This window comes from Nycticebus coucang, chromosome 6 (genome assembly GCF_027406575.1).
Source record: "Nycticebus coucang isolate mNycCou1 chromosome 6, mNycCou1.pri, whole genome shotgun sequence".
NCBI lineage: Eukaryota > Metazoa > Chordata > Mammalia > Primates > Lorisidae > Nycticebus > Nycticebus coucang.
This window is the reverse complement of record NC_069785.1, coordinates 97,349,962-97,369,652: the sequence shown is the minus strand read 5'-3', so window position 1 is coordinate 97,369,652 and position 19,691 is coordinate 97,349,962. Positions and strand designations below refer to the sequence as shown.

At 45.2% G+C, this 19,691-nt stretch overlaps 1 pseudogene; it reads right to left on the bottom strand.

The window, feature by feature from the left end:
• Window positions 1-5,443: 5,443 nt before the first annotated feature.
• On the bottom strand, window positions 5,444-7,301 carry LOC128588129 (mitochondrial Rho GTPase 1-like; annotated as a pseudogene).
• Window positions 7,302-19,691: the final 12,390 nt, after the last annotated feature.

The window sequence follows — 19,691 nt, the reverse complement described above, 5'->3', positions numbered from 1 at the left end:
CCTTTTATAATAATGTATTTGTTTCTAATTTTAATATCAGATGTATCTAGACTAAGTAGAATGATTTGGAATTATTTATTCTTTTTCTATTTCTATAAGATTTGGCATAATCTATTTTTTGAAATTATCTTTTATCTTTATTTATAAATATTAATTGTTTATTATTTGATACTTTGGGAAAAAATAATAAGTAGTTAATTGATGACACCATACTGAACCTCAGAGTCAAAGCATTCTATAATAGACATACTCTTATTTGACAACGTGAATGTTACATTCTTTGCATTACTATTATTGTTATTGCTTAATACTTTGTTGCAGCAATCGTCTGATTTCTTTTCTGAATGTATTTGTCACATTCGTTCTTTGTGAGGTTTTTGTTTCTGGTCCCTATCTTAAAACACTGTTACTGCTGTTAAGGTTTAAGCCGTTTTAATTTTGTGAAGGCAAAAGTGGAAGCCTAATTAACACATGTATATGTGGAAAAAAAAAAAAAAAACGTAAATTAATGACTGCTTCATTCAGTAAATTACTGTGATTAGAAAAGTCCCAAATTCGGGTGGCGCCTGTGGCTCAAGGAGTTGGGCGCCGGTCCCATATGCCTGGGTTCAAACCCAGCCCCGGCCAAAAACCACACAAAAAAGAAAAGTCCCAAATTCAATAATAAAGTCTTTGGAATAATGAACAAGTTTATTTTAGACACATAGAATTTGATCTACTGACACCCATAAGCTAACCTCTGAAAGTAATTTAGAAGAGTAATCAAAATTTCAGATTATGCACATCTTAATATTTTTAGATTTACCTCTATAGGTTTACTATATACTTTATATTAACAATACAAAACCAAATTTTAAAAGTCTGAACAAAAATGATATATTCTTTAAATTAGAGAGATAGTTATAGAAATCCACGGACAATAGCATTCTAAGATAGCTAAAAGTAATAGTATAATTTTAATTTTTCCTGGGGAAAGAAGTAGAATACACATTGTTTTAATCCCATCTCATTTTAAATTGTGGCTCTCCAAAATTAAAAAAAAAAAAACAAAACATAAACTGTGTCTTTACAAATAATTAATAAAGTTAGATAGGAAAAATAAATAAATTTTACTTAAAGTGTCAATTCAACTTTATATTATGGAAGTGTGTCCTAAAAAATGATAATGATGTTTAAGGAAAAGAAAAAGAGATATCAAAACAAAAGGTTTTAGAGTATATTTTTTTCACTGCTTTCTTTCTCCAGATTAATATGAGGGTACAAATGCTTAGGTTACATTGTTTAATATCTAAAGTAAAGTTCAAATTGTAATTGAGCCCTTTTCCCAGGGGGCATGCTGAACACCCTCACATTGTGCACATTAGGTGAAATACCACCAATCACCCTTCCTCCTTTCCCTTCCTTTCCCCTCATTAGATTATACTTGTCTTTATCTTTCATGTAGGGGTGTAGTTGTTTATATATTGGTTTCATATTAGTATTAAACACACTGGTGAACTTATATGACACTTACTATGAAATTTTGTTCCTTTCTTGAGATACTTTACTAAGAAGAATGACTTTCACCACTTTTAAAATATTCCTTTTTTACTGTTTTTCAGATATTAATAAGTCAAAAGAACTAAACTCTGCCCTCTGTTACAGATAAAAGTCTACTAAATAAAAATTGCAAAAATGTAACACAGGGAATAACTTTGACCAATATAGATTAAAAAAGAAAACAATAGGGTGGTGCCTGTGGCTCAGTAAGTAGGGTGCCAGCTCCATATACCGAGGGTGGCAGGTTCAAAACCAGCCCCGGCCAAACTGCAACAAAAAATAGCCAGACATTGTGGCAGGCACCTGTAGTCCCAGCTACTCGGGAGGCTGAGGCAAGAGAATCACCTAAGCCCATCTGAAGAGGAAAAAAAACCCTGAAGATGAACAGATAAAGCCCTAATGAATTTGACAATCTAGATACTATTGTATAACATATTATAATCTTCTTGTTCCTTAAAACAAAGCAGGTAATTTGACTGATAACAAAATTAAATTAGAGAAGATGGCTGACCAGAAGCCGCTTTAGCCAGAAGCTCGTGTTTGAAGGGAGAGATATTGAACTGAATTGGATAGAAGCTGAATGAGAAGAGCTCCACCTGAGGGGAATACATGAGGCACCCAGCTGAACCCAATGGCAGAAACAAGAAAGTGGAGAAAAAACGACAGGTATGATTCCAGCTCCCAGAGGAAGAGCGATCCTTCCCCCCAAAAGGGATCTGCACGGTGGGTGACCAGTCAGCCAGCAAACAGGGTTCAAAAGTCTCCTCACCTTATCCCATGGAAGAACAGTTGCTAAGTCCCAGTTCTCCTTCATTATTGGGGTCCCACTTCTGAGACTGGCCTCATTCTGTCTGGCAGAAGAGACCAAATATTATTCCTGCAATCCTGAGCACCATATCACTGTTCACCCACTGTAGTTGCTGGAAGGACTGCCACCAGTTGAGTCTGGATTGTTTGACAAGCTCACTGGGAAGCTGGGAAAGTCTGCAGGCCACTAAGCTACAGCATGAGATCAGTAGCATAACAGTCCAAGCTTGTGTGAGGAGAAGGTGAGCTACCCATCTCCAGCTCCTCAAGGCTCTCTGAGCTCGACTGGGGGGTCATGGCCAGGATTCAGGTGACTTTGGACAGAACTTTGGACTTCTAGTCTCCACCAGGCAGGACTCTCTGGACTCCATTGGGGGTTTGGGCCATGGTTTAAGTGACTTTGGACTGAACTTTTGGCCTTGGGCCTTCATCGGGCAGGGCTCTCTGAGCTCAACCAGGTGGGCAGGTTCAATGACTTTGTACTCAACTTTTGATTATCACTCTCCACTGGGTGGAGGCTCTATGACTTCAACTGGGTTGGCGAGGTCAGGGTTTAAGTGACTTTATACTGAACTTTGGATTAATACTCTCCATGGGGTGGAAGCTCTCTGAGCTTAATTGGGTGGACTGTGCCTGGTGCCTGAGTGACTCTTATCTGAACATTAGACCTGTGTCACCTGCTGGTTGGCAGCCCACTGAACTTGACTGGGCAAGCAGTGTCCAGTGCTTGAGTGATTTTGTCTAAGCAATGGGCCTACACTGTAAACAGAGCTAGAGCCCAGTACTCAACTGGCTGTGTGGTTCCTAGTGTATAAGCATCTCTCCTGAACTCTGGGCCAGAAATGACAGCTGGGCAGCCTCCTGAGCTTGATATGGTGGGTAGTAGAACCAGCACTGGCAGAGCAATTTTGATTGGAACGCTGGCCACTATTGCCTACAGAATCTTGTCCACCTGGAAACACTGTCTAGGGCTGCAGATTCACCACTTGTCTGCCTTTGTTGGTGCACCGATGGCATGGTGTTCATGGTGATAAGAGCACTCATCAGAGACAACATAAATGCAACTAAAAAACTATAATTAACATATTTAAAAAGACAAAAAGAGGAAGAAGCTGAAATTGCTAATGAGAAGGAATCAGCTGAAGAACTCTGTCAACATGAAAAATCCAAGCAGACCAATGCCTCCTGGGATGTCAAAGAAAATACAACAAATAATTCTATCCACAGACAAATTGCTGAAATATCAGAAATAAAATTTAGAATATGGACAGCAAACAAGATAATTAAACTGGAGGAAAAGTTTGAAACAGAGAACCAAAAAACAGTTCAGAAGTTGTCTCAAGAATTTAATGAATTCAAAGACAAAGTCGCCAAGGATATGGACACAATGAGGAAAGATATAGGAGAGATTAAGGACTTGAAAAATGTATTTGAGGAGCTTCAAAATGCAGTAGAGTCCCTCAGAAATAAAGTTGAGCAGTGTGAAGAACGAATGTCAGATAAAGAAGGCAAGACTTTTGAACTATCCCAAGCCTTCAAAGAGGTAGAAAAATGGATGAAAATAACAGAATATTCTCTGAATGAATTACAGAATCATTCAAAAGAAATCAAACATCCAAATTATAGAGATTCTTGAAGGAGAAGAGGATGGTAACAAAGGCACAAATTCTCTGCTCCAAGACATTAAACACAGAAATGCAGATAGTAGACAGTTTCACAACCCTAGCACAACTCAACACAAACAAAGCATCATCTAGACACATTGTAATTAATTTTGCCGATTAATTTTGCCGTAATTTTACATTGTAATTAATTTTTGTTAATATGGAGAAAAAACTTCTGCAAGCAGCCAGGCATAAGAAAAGTATTACTTACAAAGGGAAAAATGTAAGGATGACTGCCGGTTTTGTCTTTCCGCTAAAACTTTCCAAGCCAGAAAAGAATGGTCATTGACCTTCAACCTTCTCAAAGAAAACAATTTCCAGCCAAGGATCCTATATCCTGCTAAAATGAGTTTCATTTGTGATGGGAAATTCAAATACTTCACTGACATACACATGCTGGGGAAATTTGCCATGACTCAACCAGCTCGACAGGAATTACTCAGACCCATTCTTCATAACAAACAATAGGAGGGTACACCACCAAAGTAAACCTACCCAGAAAATAAGGAATGAAACCTAGGCACAAAGGTGAGAGACATAAAATTAAGCTCTGGATTTCTTAAAAACAAGATGACTAAAACTCTGCCAAATCTATCAATTCTCTCAATTAATGTAAATGGTTTGAACTCTCCTTTAAAGAGCCATAGGCTGGCCAACTGGATACAGACACTCAGATTAGATATCTGAAAACTCACCTTATCTCAAAAGATAAAACAAGACTCAGAGAGAAGAAATGGGCAACACTATTCCAGGAAAATGGAAAGCAGAAAAAAGCTGGGTTGCAATCTTGTATGCAGATACAGTGGGATTCAAAACCACAAAAATAATGCAAGACAAAGATGCACACTTCATACTGGTCAAAGGAAACACACAATATGAAGAGATCTCAATAGTTAACATCTTGCACCCTATCTGAATGCTCCACATTATATCAAACAAACCCTAACTGATCTGAACGATATGATACCTTTGTGCACTATAATAGTTGGAGATTTTAACACCCCATTGGCAGTACTGGACAGATCTTTCAAGCAGAAACTAAACAAAGAAACAATGGATTTGAACAAGGCCGTAGAACAAATGGACTTAATAGACATTCATAGGACACTTTATTCTAACAAATCTAAAAACACATTCTTCTCATCAGCCCATGGATCATCTTCCAAAATTGATCATATCTCAGGTCACAAGGCTAACCTCAACAAATTCAAAAGAATTTAGACATTTTATTTTGGCTGTTAGCTGTTTCTTTCCATATGCTAGCCAATACTACAGTTATATCTAATATTAAAATACTCTTACACACGAATTACAAATATTAATAAAATAACTCTGCATGTATAAATGCCTCAATATTTCTAGCAGAATTGAAAGCATTCAGAATGTGCATAAAATCATTTTTTTTTGGTAGTGATGGTATTTTGTTTTAATCATCATTGTTTCAATAATGCTCTGTACATAGTAAAGCCCAAAACTGCATAAATAGTAGCACCAAAACTTGCTCTAAGCCAAAATGTACATCTCTTGAGGTCAGCTTGTGCCACATGCAGGTACATGGCCATTGTTGTCAATTTAACATAGATATCCTTACTGGGTGCATCAGCAGTATTGCAAGTGAAGGCTTGTGGTGGAGGCATTTTGTGTTTCCTGCAGAAATCAGTAGGTGAAATACTATATTCTTGCTTAACTTCATGTAGGTCTGACTTTGCAGCTACGATTAAGCAGGGTATTCTGCCATCCATAAAGTGTTGCTTAAAAAACCTGGCACAGTATTCAAAGGATTTGGGATTACTGACATCATACCAGGCACACAACATCACAAATGTTCTCAGCCTCAGTTAGAAATTCCGATTCTGAGATATCATGCAACAACAAGTATTTCTCTTGTCCATGTACATAAACAGTGTTAATTGCATAGTAGGATTTATGATCATCACGAATTTTCTTCTGCCTCATTAAGTTTCTTCCAAGAAGAGTAAGTATAAAGAACTCCACTTTTCTCACAGTTTTTCGTTCCATTTACATTACATCTGAACAAATTTATTTGAGTCTGTTTTTTTTCTGCAGGTCTATCTTTTTATCTCTTGTTACTGTAATGCATGAAGCTTGAGACTCTTGTTCAGTCAATATTAAATAGCCTAGATAGCCCAAATACTCCAGGCACTGCTGTACATCTAAATAGGTCATGAGGGTCCATTGGGAAAGGAATCCCTGGTAGGTTAACCAGCCTCTGTCATTGGTACAAACTGTGTTATTCACATCTGGCCCCCAAGGTATAAGGGAAAACTTTGAATAAATCTTCAACTCACCAGGTGACAAAGCACAGTCTCTATCCAAATCATGCTTGTCAAAGGTGCTCTGGAGAAACAAATATGCATGATTATTTAATTCAGTAGGGCAATCAGGAGGTATTTTTAGCAGGGGGAATAAATATTCAGGCATCAAATTCAGATCATCATCATAACCAAATGGACAAAGCACAGTCCAAGTAGTTCTGTGTCTCCCTCTCTGGATAAAAAGTGTGTGTAAAAAGAGAAAACCTTTCACTGTCAATCCACGGTCAGCCACACCATCACTTACATGTTTTCTGGACATCTTCCAAAGCTTGAGGAGCTAATGGAGTGTTGAAACAAATTCTCTGAAAGAAGTTGAGCTCAGCATCACTGAGGGTACCATCATTATCTTGGTCAGATATTTTAAATGTTCGAGTAAGGGCTTCTATACAGGCTGGTTTCATCTCCTTCTCCTCTGGGAAATACAGGGGTCCCGAAGGATGAAGAACAACTTTCTGTTTGTCATAAAAGGGCTCTGATATGTTCTTCAGGTGTTTTGCTGAACACTCCACACAGGTTTCTATTTCTGTATACTGGTTCATAATAGGAAGGATGGTCTCCATACTACTATATTCCATCAGATCAGATTTGTTCCCAACCAATATTAAAGGCAGCCTGCTGTCTATGTCCATTCTTTCATTTATAAGAGGAATTCATCAACTATTTACCTTATCAATAGAATGCTTATTGTTAACAGCATACACTATGCAAATGACGTTAGCCTGTGATATTTCTTGATGAAGTTGTTTTCACTTTGTTCTACTTCTGAGTAATCTACAGTATGTGTTGGAACTCTCTCAGAGGTGACATCAGCTGGAATGGTGATTACTTCTCCTTGAGGAGGAACCTCTTCTTGGAATTCTTCTCTGACCAGAGACATAATCAGTGATGTCTTCCCAACTCTAGGTTCTCCCACCAGCAGGATCCACATGTCTTTCTTCATGTCTGTGGCTCACATGGGCTGGCCTCAGCCCCCATGCATGGAGTGGACTCCTTTCACCGGATGCGCCCACTACGCAGTGCTGGTCTCCCCATGCTAAAGCACCACCTGCCACCCTCTTCTGCTGCCCGGGCCCACTGTGCCTCCTCCTCAGCTTCTTCCCCACACCAGAGCTCCACCTCCTCTGGCCCAATAGGCCTGGATAAAAGATTTAAATTTAAGACAGAAATAAAAATTCTAGAAGAGAGTGTGGGGAAAACACTTGAAGATATTGGCCTGGGGAAAAACTTCATGAGGAATACCTTACACACACACCCCCAAAGCAATTGCAGTGACACCAAAAATGAATAACTGGGACTTGATCAAGCTAGAGAGCTTTTGCACAGCTAAGAGTACCACAAACAGAGCAAACAGACAGCCCTCAGAATGAGAGAATATTTTTGCTTACTATGAATCTGACTAAGGCCTGATAATTAGAATCTACAGAGAACTCAAAAGAACAGTAAGAAAAGTGCAAATAACTGGCTCTATAAGCAGGCAAGAGATGTGAATATAAACCTCTCTGAGGTTGACAGACAAATAACCAACAAACACATGAGAAAATGCTCATTGTCTTTAATCATCAGAGAAATGCTAATCCACTCTATTATATCACCTAACCCCAGCTAGATTAGCCCACATCACAAAGTCACAAAACACTAGATGCTGGTACAGCCCCTTTGTAGAAAAGTATGGAGAATCCTCAAAGATATAAAAGTAGACCTTCCATTCGACCCTACAATCCCAATACTAGTTATCTACCCAGAATAACAAAAATCATTTTACCACAAAGACATTTACACCAGCATGTTTATTACAGCTCAATTCATAATTGTCGAGTCAAGAAAGCAACCTAAGAGCTCATCAACCCATGAATGGATCAACAAACTGTGGTATATGTACACCATGGAATAGTATTATGAGGCAAGAAAGTAAAAAAAGCAGAACTAAAGATCTGTCCTGGCCACTCTGTATAAGCATTAGCCTGTCTGTAATGCTCTTACTGTAGCAGCTGTGTCTGTTATCTCTATATCTTTCCTTTGGTATGTGCTGGGCCTAGATAGTAACCTTGTAACTTCCTTAACCTTTCTTAATCTCTGAAGACAGGTAGTTAGCCCGGTGTCAAGGGCGCGGGCCAATGTGACCTTCCCTTGAGTCTGGAGACTTTCACGTTTGTCACGTCCCTCACATCTTTTATGACTCTCAACGTGCACCCTAGCCCTAAAAAATGTATAAAAGAAGGGCAAGAGATCATGTCGGGGGCTTGGTTTTTGAGACACAATTATACTGAGACCCCTGGACAGAATAAACTTGCTGCTTCCTCTATCAACTGGTGCCTGGAGTCTTCTGTCTGCATGGGTATTCCTGCTACGTTTCTTGGTTCCCTGACCAGGAAGTGAGGTTTGGGGGGAAACCATGCAGCCAGACTCTTTGGGTGGTATTCTACCACCCTGTGGATCACCCCTGAAAGAAACTCCGGTTGGTTTGGCCACACGGTCCTCAAAGTGCTTCTGGGACTGATTCTTCGAGAGGAACGTCTCATTGAGACTTAGGTAGTGAGGTGCCTGCGGTGGGTCACTGCAGAGGCTGAGCACCTGGGAGGAACCAGTAACAGGTGGCATCAGGATGTCCAGAGCAAGGTAGGATCCATTTGGGGCCCACTATAGCTTTAGTGGAACAAGGAGTCTGATCAACCCCTTGGACATTAGATCGCAGGCAGGTGGGAGATGTGTGAGATAGTGTGGTGTGAGTGTGCATTTTGGGAATGAAACCTTGGGTGGAGATGGGGAACGAGCAAGGGAAGCCCACCTCACTGGCTAACATGTTGCAGAACTTTAATAAGGAATTTGTAGGTGACTATGGGGTTACTATGGCACCAGGGAAGCTAAAAAGTCTTTGTGAGCGGGAATGTTAATCTTTTGGGGTTGGATGGCCGTCAGAGGGAAGTCTAGAGAGGTCCCTCCTGTCTAGGGTATGGCACAGAGTCACTGGAGAAGGGGGTAACCCTGATCCGTTTCCGTACATAGATACCTGGCTACAGCTAGTAGTGAACCCACCACCTTGGTTGAGAGGGCAGGTCATGAAAGTGCTTGTAGCACAGGGACAGGAAGGGAGACCGCTTTCCACCCAACCTACAGTAGTGGTGCTGAAGATATGGGCAGACCCTGTGTGGGAGGACCCCCCTAGACAAAGCTCCACCAACCCCGTACAGAGAAACTTCAGGTGCTACAGCACCTGAGGAACCAATTCTCCCTCAAAAACAGACTGAATCACAGCCATGCACACCTCGATCAAAGAAAGGAAAGGTCCCAGAAGGGCCGCCGCCCTTAGCAACTCGCCTAAAGCCTAAACTGGCAATCCAGATGTCCCTCAGAGAGACTAGACATACTGGAGTGGATGAGGACGGGCACATGGTCCAACGGAGAATAATGGTGTTTCAGCCATTTATACCACAGACTTGCTGGACTGGAGGCATCACACTCCTTCTTACACAGAGAAGCCTCAGGCCTTGGTTGATTTAATGCAGACCATTTTTCAGACTCATAATCCTACATGGGCAGATTGCCACCAGCTGCTCATGACCCTCTTTAACACGGACAAGAGATGCCAAGTGATTCAGGCTGTCTCAAATTGGTTAGGGGAGAATGCTCCAGAGGAGTTCCAAAACCCTCAGGAGTATATTTGAATCCAGCTCCCTGGAGAGGATCCCCAGTGGGACCCAAATGTGGCAGGGGATATGGCACATCTAAACCAGTACCGAGAAGCATTGTTGCAGGGGCTGAGGAAAGGTGCACAGAAAACTACTAACTTAGCCCGAGTAAATGAGATCCCCCAGGAAAAGACTGAGAGCCCAGGCCAGTTCTATGAGAGGTTGTGTGAAGCATTTAGAATATACACTCCTTTTGACCCTGAGAGCCCCAAGAACCAGAGGATGGTTAATATGGCCCTAGTTAGTCAAAGCACTGAGGATATATGGCGAAAACTACAGAAGCAGGAGTGGTTCGCAGGTATGTACACCTCACAGCTTCTTGAAATAGCCCAGAAGGTCTTTGTGAACCAGGAAGCAGGGAGCCGTAGAGAGGAAGATAGGAGCATGAAGCGGAAGGCCAATCTCATAGCCACAGCTCTGAAGGGCAGAAGGGGAGGACCCTCTCCTTTTCAAAGAGGACAGGGTCAAAGAGTGTGAGGAAGTAGAGGACCTTGGGCAAAAGGGCCCCCTTTGCGAAGGGATCAGTGTGCAATTTGCCGAGAGACAGGGCATAGGAAGAATGAGTGTCCCCAGAGGCAAGGAAATGTGGAAAATCTGGGGAGAGAGGCTGCAGACCCAGAAAGGTAGGAAGCCCTCTACAACTTAGTGGGAGAGGCCCTGCTGGACTGAAGGGGACTGGACTCAGCCGCCCCCAGAGAGTCTATGGTCTGAGTAAGAATTGGGGGCAAGGACATTGACTTTCTAATTGATACTGAGGCTGAACACTCAGTGGTCACCCAGCCAGTAGCCCCTCACTCAGACTACAGAATTGACATCATAGGAGCAACCAGAGCCACTACTGAACAAGCTTTTGTCTCCCTCAGAAGTGCTCCATAGGAGACCATGAGGTAACTCACCAGTTTCTCTACATGCCTGACTGCCCCTTGCCTCTCCTGGGTAGGGAATTTCTAGGGAAGTTAAGAGCCACAATCTCCTTTTCTGACCAAGGAACTATGCAGCTACAACTGCCCATACCAGGTCTGGTGCTAGCCCTGACGATGCCTTGGAAGGAGGAGTAGAGGCTGTTTCTGACTGAGCCAGAGGAGAGACTGAGGCCCGAACTGGCCCAGTGGTGGCCAGGACTCTGGGCAGAAGATAACCCCCTGGGGCAGGCAGTGAACCAGCTGCCAGTAATAGTAGAGGTAAAGCCAGGGGCGAGGCCAGTGAGGCAAAAGCAGTACCGAGTGCCCAGGGAGGCTCTGGAAGGGATCCAGGTGCACCTTCAGAGACTCGAGCAGTTTGGCATAATCATACGTTGCCGGTCTCCCTGGAACACTCCCTTGCTCCCTGTGCAGAAGCCCGGCACAAAGGACTACAGGCCAGGGCAGGATTTGAGGCTTGTTAATCAGGCAACTGTATCCATATACTTTGATGAGTTTGCTACCAGAAAAGGTTAAGTGGTTCACTTGCCTTGACTTAAAAGATGCCTTTTTCAGTATAAGGCTGGCTCCAGAGAGCCAGAGGCTGTTTGCCTTCCAGTGGGAGAGACCAGACACAGGAGCTGAGATCCAGTACACATGGACCAGGTTACCACAGGGCTTCAAAAACTCCCCAACAATTTTTGGAGAAGCGCTGGCTCGTGATCTCCAAGTTCCTGGCCAAGGAATTAGGGTATGTGCTGCTCCAATACATTGATGACCTCCTCTTGGGACACTCTACCTTGGAGTGCTGTGCCTGAGGGACGGACTGTCTCTTACAACATCTAGAGGTACGTGGCTATAAAGTGTCTAAGTAGAAGGCTCAGTTCTGCAGCAGCAAGTACATTATCTAGAATTTACTATTCAGCAGGGGGAAAGGAATCTAGGCATGGAACGGAGGCAGGTCATTAATCGCCTCCCCACCCCCAAGAGCCGAAAGCAGGTTCGGGAATTCCTAGGCGCAGTCAGCTTTTGTTGTCTTTGGATCCCCAACATTGCTGTCTTGGATAAACCCTTGTATGAGGTAACTAAAGGAGAGGAGGGAAAGCCCTTGGAGTGGGGAGGAGAACAGAAACGGGCCTTCTCCCAACTAAAGATGAGGCTGATGACTTCAACTGCATTGGGACTGCCAGACTTGGCCAAGCCCTTTACTCTGTGTGTCTCAGAGAGAGATAAATTGGCTGTGGGTGTGTTAACCCAGCTGCTTGGGTCCCAGCCAAGGCCTGTAGCCTACCTCTCTAAGCAGTTGGATGGAGTAGCGAAAGGATGGCCACCCTGCTTATGGGCTCTAGCTGCTACTGCTCTCCTTGTGCAAGAAGCCGATAAGCTGACTCTAGGGCAGGATCTCAGAGTGAAAGTACCCCACTCTGTGCTCACTTTGATGAACACAAAGGGACATTTCTGGCTCTCTAATGCAAGATTATCTAAGTACCAAAGCTTAATGTGTGGTAACCCATGCATAACAGAAGTATGTAACACCCTGAACCCAGCCACACTCCTTCCAGTCAGTGGAAGAGAAACTGAGCATGACTGTGTGGAAGTTATAGATAACGTATACTCTAGCAGACCTGACGTGCGTGACCAGCCCTGGACAGATGCAGACTGGGACTTGTATGTAGATGGAAGCAGTTACGTGACGGCGAAAGGTGAGCGGCAGGCTGGGTATGCAGTGGTCACCTTAACAGAGACTGTGGAGGCTAAGCCCCTACCCCAAGGAACATCGGCTTAGAAGGCTGAGTTAATTGCCTTGACCCGAGCCTTAGAATTAAGCCAAGGAAAAAGTGTAAATATTTACACTGACTCTAAGTATGCTTTTCTGACTCTCCAAGTGCACGGGGCATTATACAAGGAAAAGGGACTTTTAAACTCTGGAGGAAAGGACATTAAGTATCAGCAAGAAATACTCCAATTGCTAGAGGCAGTATGGAAACCACAGAAAGTGGCAGTCATGCACTGTTATGGACATCAAAGAGATGCTTCCACCATCACTAGGGGGAACACCAGAGCTGACACTGAGGCAAAGAGCTGCCTCCCAGCTATACCAGGTGTCGCGAGTGGCTCCTCTCATCCCATGGGTCCCAGAACTCACCATTATCTACTCTCAGGAAAAGAAAGAATGGTTGGCAGTGGAGGGGAGCCAGGGAAAAGAGGGAGGATGGATAAGGATGCCAGATGGACGAGTAGCAGTCCCCCAGCTTCTAGGAGCTACTGTGGTAATGGCGATGCACGAGAGCACCCATCTGGGACAGGAGTCATTGGTGAAGTTGCTGGGCTGGTAATTCTACGTCTCTCACCTGGCAGCCCTGGCCAAAGCCGTCATTCAGCGATGTGTCACCAGCAGCCAGTTCAACGCTCGCCAAGGACCAACGATAGCCCCAGGAATCCAGTCATATGGAGCAAGACCCTTCGAAGACTTCCAGGTAGACTTCACTGAAATGCCCTGGTGTAAAGGGAACAAGTATTTGCTGGTGATGGTTTGCACCTATTCCAGATGGGTAGAAGCATATCCTGCCCGCACCAAGAAGGCACAAGAAGTCACCCGGGCACTTTTGAGAGACATTATACCAGGTTTCGCGTTCCCGCTACAGATTGGGTCAGATAATGGGCCAGCATTCATCTCCAAATTAGTCCAGAAGACAGCTAAAATCCTTGGCATCACTTGGAAACTCCAGGCAGCCTACCGCCCACAGAGCTCGGAAAAAGTGGAACACATGAATAGAACTACCAAAACAAGCTTAGGGAAAGTGTGCCAGGAGACAAACTTGCAGTGGGTAAGCACCCTACCCTTGGTGTTATTTAAGATTAGGTGTACTCCCACTAAGAGGACAGGATTCTCGCCATATGAGAGCTTGTATCATAGGCCACCCCCCTTACTAAGGAGTTTGCCAGGATCCCCCCGGGAATTGGGAAAGGTGGAATTAAGGAAGCAATTGCAAGCCCTGGGAAAGGTGGCAGAAACGGTGTCAGGATGGGTAAACAAAAGATGTCCTGTTAGTTTGTTTTCCTCTGTCCACCCTTTCTCCCCAGGAGCTGTGGTGTGGGTCAAGGATCAGAACGTGTCTCCCCTGAGGGCAAGGTGGAAAGGCCCTTACCACGTTATTCTGACCACACCCGCTGCTGTGAGAGTAGCAGAAATTCCTGCCTGGATCCATTACAGCAGAGTAAAGCCTGCCGCGGAACTAGAGGAGGGCCCGCCCCCACCTAAGAGGAGCCGCACCCAGCAGCGGTGGCTCCTGAGTTCCCACAGAGTGGGCTCCATACCCTAACAACAACTCCTTGTAAGGCCACCTCAGACCCTTACAACCCCCTCAAGCTGGTGTTGCAGAGAACGGCAAGCCCTGCTCCAGTCACACCCCAGGAGCTGACTGGTCCACACTCGGCCAAAGCATGAGGATCTGCATCATGTGGGACTGTTCTTTATTGGACTCATGGAGCTAAGTGGACTTTAGTTTGTGCAAATATTCAGGATACTAATGTAGAAAAATGTAATCAATGTATACATAAGGTAATCAAGGTAGGCCAGAAAGTGACAACTATTCTATTGTTCTATAGTTACTATGAATGTACAGGGACTCAGGGAGGGACTTGCTTATATAATACTACTCAATATAAGGTGTGTGACCCTGGGGAGGGACAACCCCATGTTTGCTACAATCCTTCTGAACTCCCCAATTACTATGAATTTACTATCAGAACAGAATCAGTAGGTTGGAGAGCTGAGAGGGGACTTGTAGTAGCCAGAACTCAAGGCTATGGAAATCCAACCCAGGTGTCTCTAAAATTTGACGTATGCCAAGCACTAAAACTTGCACATAGCAAGCACGAAATGTCGTGCGGGTCGCTTGACTGGAAAAGGTCTTATAGGAAAAACCAGAAGTATCTATGCTCTATATACCACTCATGTGCTGAGTGTGCATATTGGTCATGTGTAATAGAAGGAACCTGGAGTACAGAAGATAATAGCCAAAAAGAGTTCGTACTAGAAAAACGGGAAGCACCAGCTGATTGCACTACTGAAGCTTGCAACCCCTTGATTCTAACCATAAGAAATCCCTCCAACCCTAAGTGGATAAAAGGACAAGTCATGTCTTTGGGAATAGATGGCATTGGCCTGAACCCAATATGTCAATTAAGGGTCAGCGGGAAGGTTGCCTCCCGTCAGGTCAGTCAGGTGGCCATTTACCATACCTTCTATGATGAATTAGAGCAGCCTGTGCCACCACTCCCAAAGAGCACAAAAAATTTATTCTTCCAGTTTGCTGAAAATGTGGCACAATCCTTGAATGTAACTTTTTGCTTTATACATGGAGGAACTATGACAGGAGATGGGTGGCCAGGGGAAGCTAGAGAACTTACACCCACTGAGCCTAACCCAGACTTTGCTCCATATCGAAGAAACCTGAATGACAATGTATGGGTCCTAGAGGCCTCGATTATCAAACAATATTGCCTAGCAAGAAGTGAAGGGAAAAATCTTATTGTGCCGGTAGGACAGCTACACTGCCTAAGTCAGAGACTGTACAATGCTACTACTGGAATAACTGTCTGGTGGGGATTGAATCAGACAGAACTAAATCCTCTAGATAGGTTCCCTGAGCTCAGAGATGCCTGGTGGCATCCAGGGTTCTCAAAAACTGGAGTGCTCCTCAGGGAATGTATTGGATTTGTAGAGATAAGGCATATGTCCAGCTACCTGATCAATGGACTGGCAGTTGTATCATAGGCTTTATAAAGCCCTCCTTCTTTCCACTGCCCATCAAAGCAGGAGAATTACTTGGACTTCCGGTAGCCACTCCTGAGGAAAAAGTCTGGCAGCATCGCCAGGACTTACAAATAGGAGAGTGGAAAGAGGATGAGTGGCCCCCAGAAAGAATAATACAGTATTATGGGCCAGCCACATGGGCAGAAGATAGGTCATGGGGTTACCGGAGCCCTATCTTTATGCTAAACCATATCATACGTTTGCAGGCTGTCTTAGAAATAATCACCAATGAGACTAGCAAAGCTTTGACCCAAATAAGAAATGCTGTATACCAAAACAGACTGGCTTTAGATTATTTACTGGCTGCAGAAGGAGGAGTACGTGGAAAGTTCAATCTAACCAACTGTTGTCTGCAGATAGATGATCAGGGTAGAGTGGTAGAAGATATAGCTAATGACATTTCCAAATTGGCTCATGTGCCGGTACAGGTGTGGCATGGATTTGATCCAAAATCCATCTTTGGAGGATGGTTCTCTGCTTTTGGAGGTTTTAAGACCCTTATAATAGGAGTCATACTGTTATTGGGTACTTGCCTTCTTCTCCCATGCTTATTACCGGTATTACTCCAGATAGTAAGGAACCTAGTGAGTTCAGCTGTGTCTCAAAGAGCCCCAGGTGAAGTGTATTACATGCATCACCAACGAACTGTGACACAGGCTGATGAAGATGGTGATGAGACTTCATAACAAGCTGCTCTGAGTCTCAAAGGGGGGGACCGAGGCAAGAAAGTAAAAAAAGCAGAACTAAAGATCTGTCCTGGCCACTCTGTATAAGCATTAGCCTGTCTGTAACACTCTTACTGTAGCAGCTGTGTCTGTTATCTGTATATCTTTCCCTTGGTATGTGCTGGGTCTAGATAGTAACCTTGTAACTTCCTTAACCTTCCTTCACCTCTGAAGACAGGTAGCCTGCCCAGTGTCAAGGGCGCAGGCCAATCTGACCTTCCCTTGAGTCCCGAGACTTTCACGTTTGTCATGTCCCTCACATCTTTTATGACTCTCACGTGCACCCTAGCCTTAAAAAATGTATAAAAGAAAGGAAAGAGATCAAGTCAGGGGCTCAGTTTTTTGAGACACAAGTCTGCTGAGACCCCCGGCGGGAATAAACTAGCTGCTTCCTCTATCAACTGGTGCCTGGAGTCTTCTGTCTGCGTCGGTTTTCCTGCTACAATTCAGCCATGAGAAAAGATGGAGACTTTACATCTTTTACATTTACCTGGATGGAGTTGAAATACATTCTTCTTAGTAAAGGATCACAAGAATGGAAAAATAAATATGCAATGTATTTCATACTAATATGAAATCAATATATAAACAATTAATGTTTCTAAGAACAATAACACTATTATAGTCCAGTTCAGGGGTAGAGGAAAGGGGGAGGGGGAGGATGTATGACAGAAGGAGGGAGGGCATCTGTTGGGGTCTCACCTAATGTGCACATTGTGAGGGTGTATAATACAGCACCTGGCTGATGGGTTCTTCCACAAATGGAACTTTATCCTGGAAGTGACAACAATGTAACCTAAATATTGTACCCTCATATTAATTTGAATAAAGTTAAAAAAAAGAAATCTTAACAAAACATCAATAAACCAAAGTTAGCAACCCAATAAATGTTGCCATAACCATGCAACATTTATCCCTAGGAGCCAAAGATGGTTCAAAAAATACAAATCATTAGATTTGTATCACATATTAACAGATGGAAAAAAAATGAGGATTCACCTCAATAGATATGGGAAAAGCAACAGAAGAAATGCAGTTCTTTTCATGATAAAAATGTTCAACAGACTAGGTACAGGAGGAATTTACCTTGACACAGCAATGGCCATAAATGAAAAGCCCAGCACTAATATCAGTCTGTCTTGAAATACTGAAATTATTAAATCTAAAATCAGGAACACGGTGACATAGTCCAAATTCTATTGAAGATGGTAATGGAAGTCCTAACCAGAACAATTAAACAAGAAAGAAAAAAGTCACCTAGCTTGGAAAATAAAAGTTAAGTTCGAACTAATTGCAGATTGATAAACATGCAAAACACAAGACTACACTTGATGCTATTTCAAAATTCAGTTGTGCACTTACCCAGAAGAACAGGATCTCAGGAGACAGGACCCCCACGGGGGTTTCAGACCCCACTTAGGCAAACAGGGCCATGGGCCCAGGAGGACCATGGGGCTTGTACCTGATGACCCAGCTCATTTTTTAACCCCCTCCCCGCAGGGACCCAGGCTCACAGGGAGCTCGGCCAGGTTTCCTCTCACCTCCTGCATTGGCAGCTCTCCTAGTCTCAGTGGCCTCCCGGGTCTTTCCGTTGGACTTCCCTGGAGAATGTGGCTCCAAGAACCTGCCTCACCTCCTAGCCTCCCAGGATTGCTGTCAGTATGATCCCAGCTGGCACCTGCATCCACTGGGCGTCTCTCCGCCCTGGGCAGCGAGAGAAGGGGTGTTCCTTCGCAAGTGAACAACCTGAGCCGGTGGAAAGAGGCTCACGCCTCTGGGGGTCGGAAAGCTGTGTGTAGGGACTCGGGGACAGCGGCCCTCACAGAGCTCCCGTGCCCACCGTAGCTGCCCTCGGGCTCTGATCAGGGGCTGTTCGGGCTACCCCAGCGCCTATGAGCCCACCGCCAGCCCTGGAGGAGGCAGGTGGAGGATCCTGTGCTCATAGCGCCGGAAGACCAGAGCGTAGGGCGGGGTCCTCCGCAGCTGGGACCTGCATGGGCTGCCCTGGCCTTGTCCAGGAACCGCCTGGTCTACACATCCCGTTGCCCCCAGTCCCCCAGGACACACGCCCTTCTCCACTTGCAGCGGGTCGGAGACAGGACTGCTCCCTGATGCCCGCTGACCTTTAAGGCAGAGAGTCCGCTTCCCGCAGACTCTCTCAGTGGCGATCATCTCCCCTCTCCTCGCCGCAGCCCACGGCTGACCCGGAGGTTGGCAGAGGCGGCTTTCTGTGGAGCAGAGTGTCTGGGCTGGAAGCTGGGGCAACACCTCCACCAGTCCTGAGGGGTCGGAGCTAGTGTAAGAGGGCAGGCACCGAGGACACAGGGACTGCCAGGGGAGCAGACCAGGGATGCCCAGCGCCTGGCTCAGAGTCACCGAGGGCTCAGATGCAGCGTGTCCAGGACCCTGGTGGACAGGAGGTGGCGAAACGGCGCTCACCTCCAAGACAGTGCATGGAGGGTACCCTGCGAGGTGGTCCAGGAGCCTCGCCCCTGTTGCAGAAGGTGTTGGGGGCGAGGGGGGTCGCAGCTAGTATCCTGCTTGTGCTGGTGGACTACCCGAGGCTCACAGCACAGGAAGTCGCGCTTCACCACACAGGGCAAGAAGAAGGAGCTCACCAGCGCCTGCTGTGGTTGGGTCTCAGGTGGAAAAGGAGACCAGGAACTGCAGGTCAGGGGCTTGAGGGGCATGGCTGCCCATGGCGCTGTGTCCCCAAGGCCTCTGGCCCTGGACGTACCCAGTACTGGCTCCGGCCGTCCAGGGATCACCTGCCTCATGAACTGGGCTCCTGGGCACAAGTTTGCCGCCCAGGTGCACTGGCAGCGAGGGGTGCGGGTGGGGCAGCTCCAGGACTGCCCTGAAAAAGGGAAGGTGGCAACAGGGCCGTGCCTTTGAAGCAGGTGGTGAAATGCATGTCAGGCAGGAAAAGGTGCAGACCCGGGGCAGGCTGTGGCACATTACTCTCAGTGGGCAGGCCAGGGTAGGGAAGCTTGGTTGGTCCCCAGCCCTGGTCCTGTTTAAATCCAGTCAATGCACACAGTCTGGAGAGGGGTGCGTGGGAGACAACCCTGAGGCCTCTGTCTGCCGGCAGCCTGTAGCCAAAGAGGAGCTGCGGCCGACGGGAGAAGCGCTGGCCCCGGGAGAGCCCGACTGAGCCCACCTGCACGCGCAGCGCCTGGAGTGGCGTTGGGCGCACAGGCAGGGGCGCGTGCACTG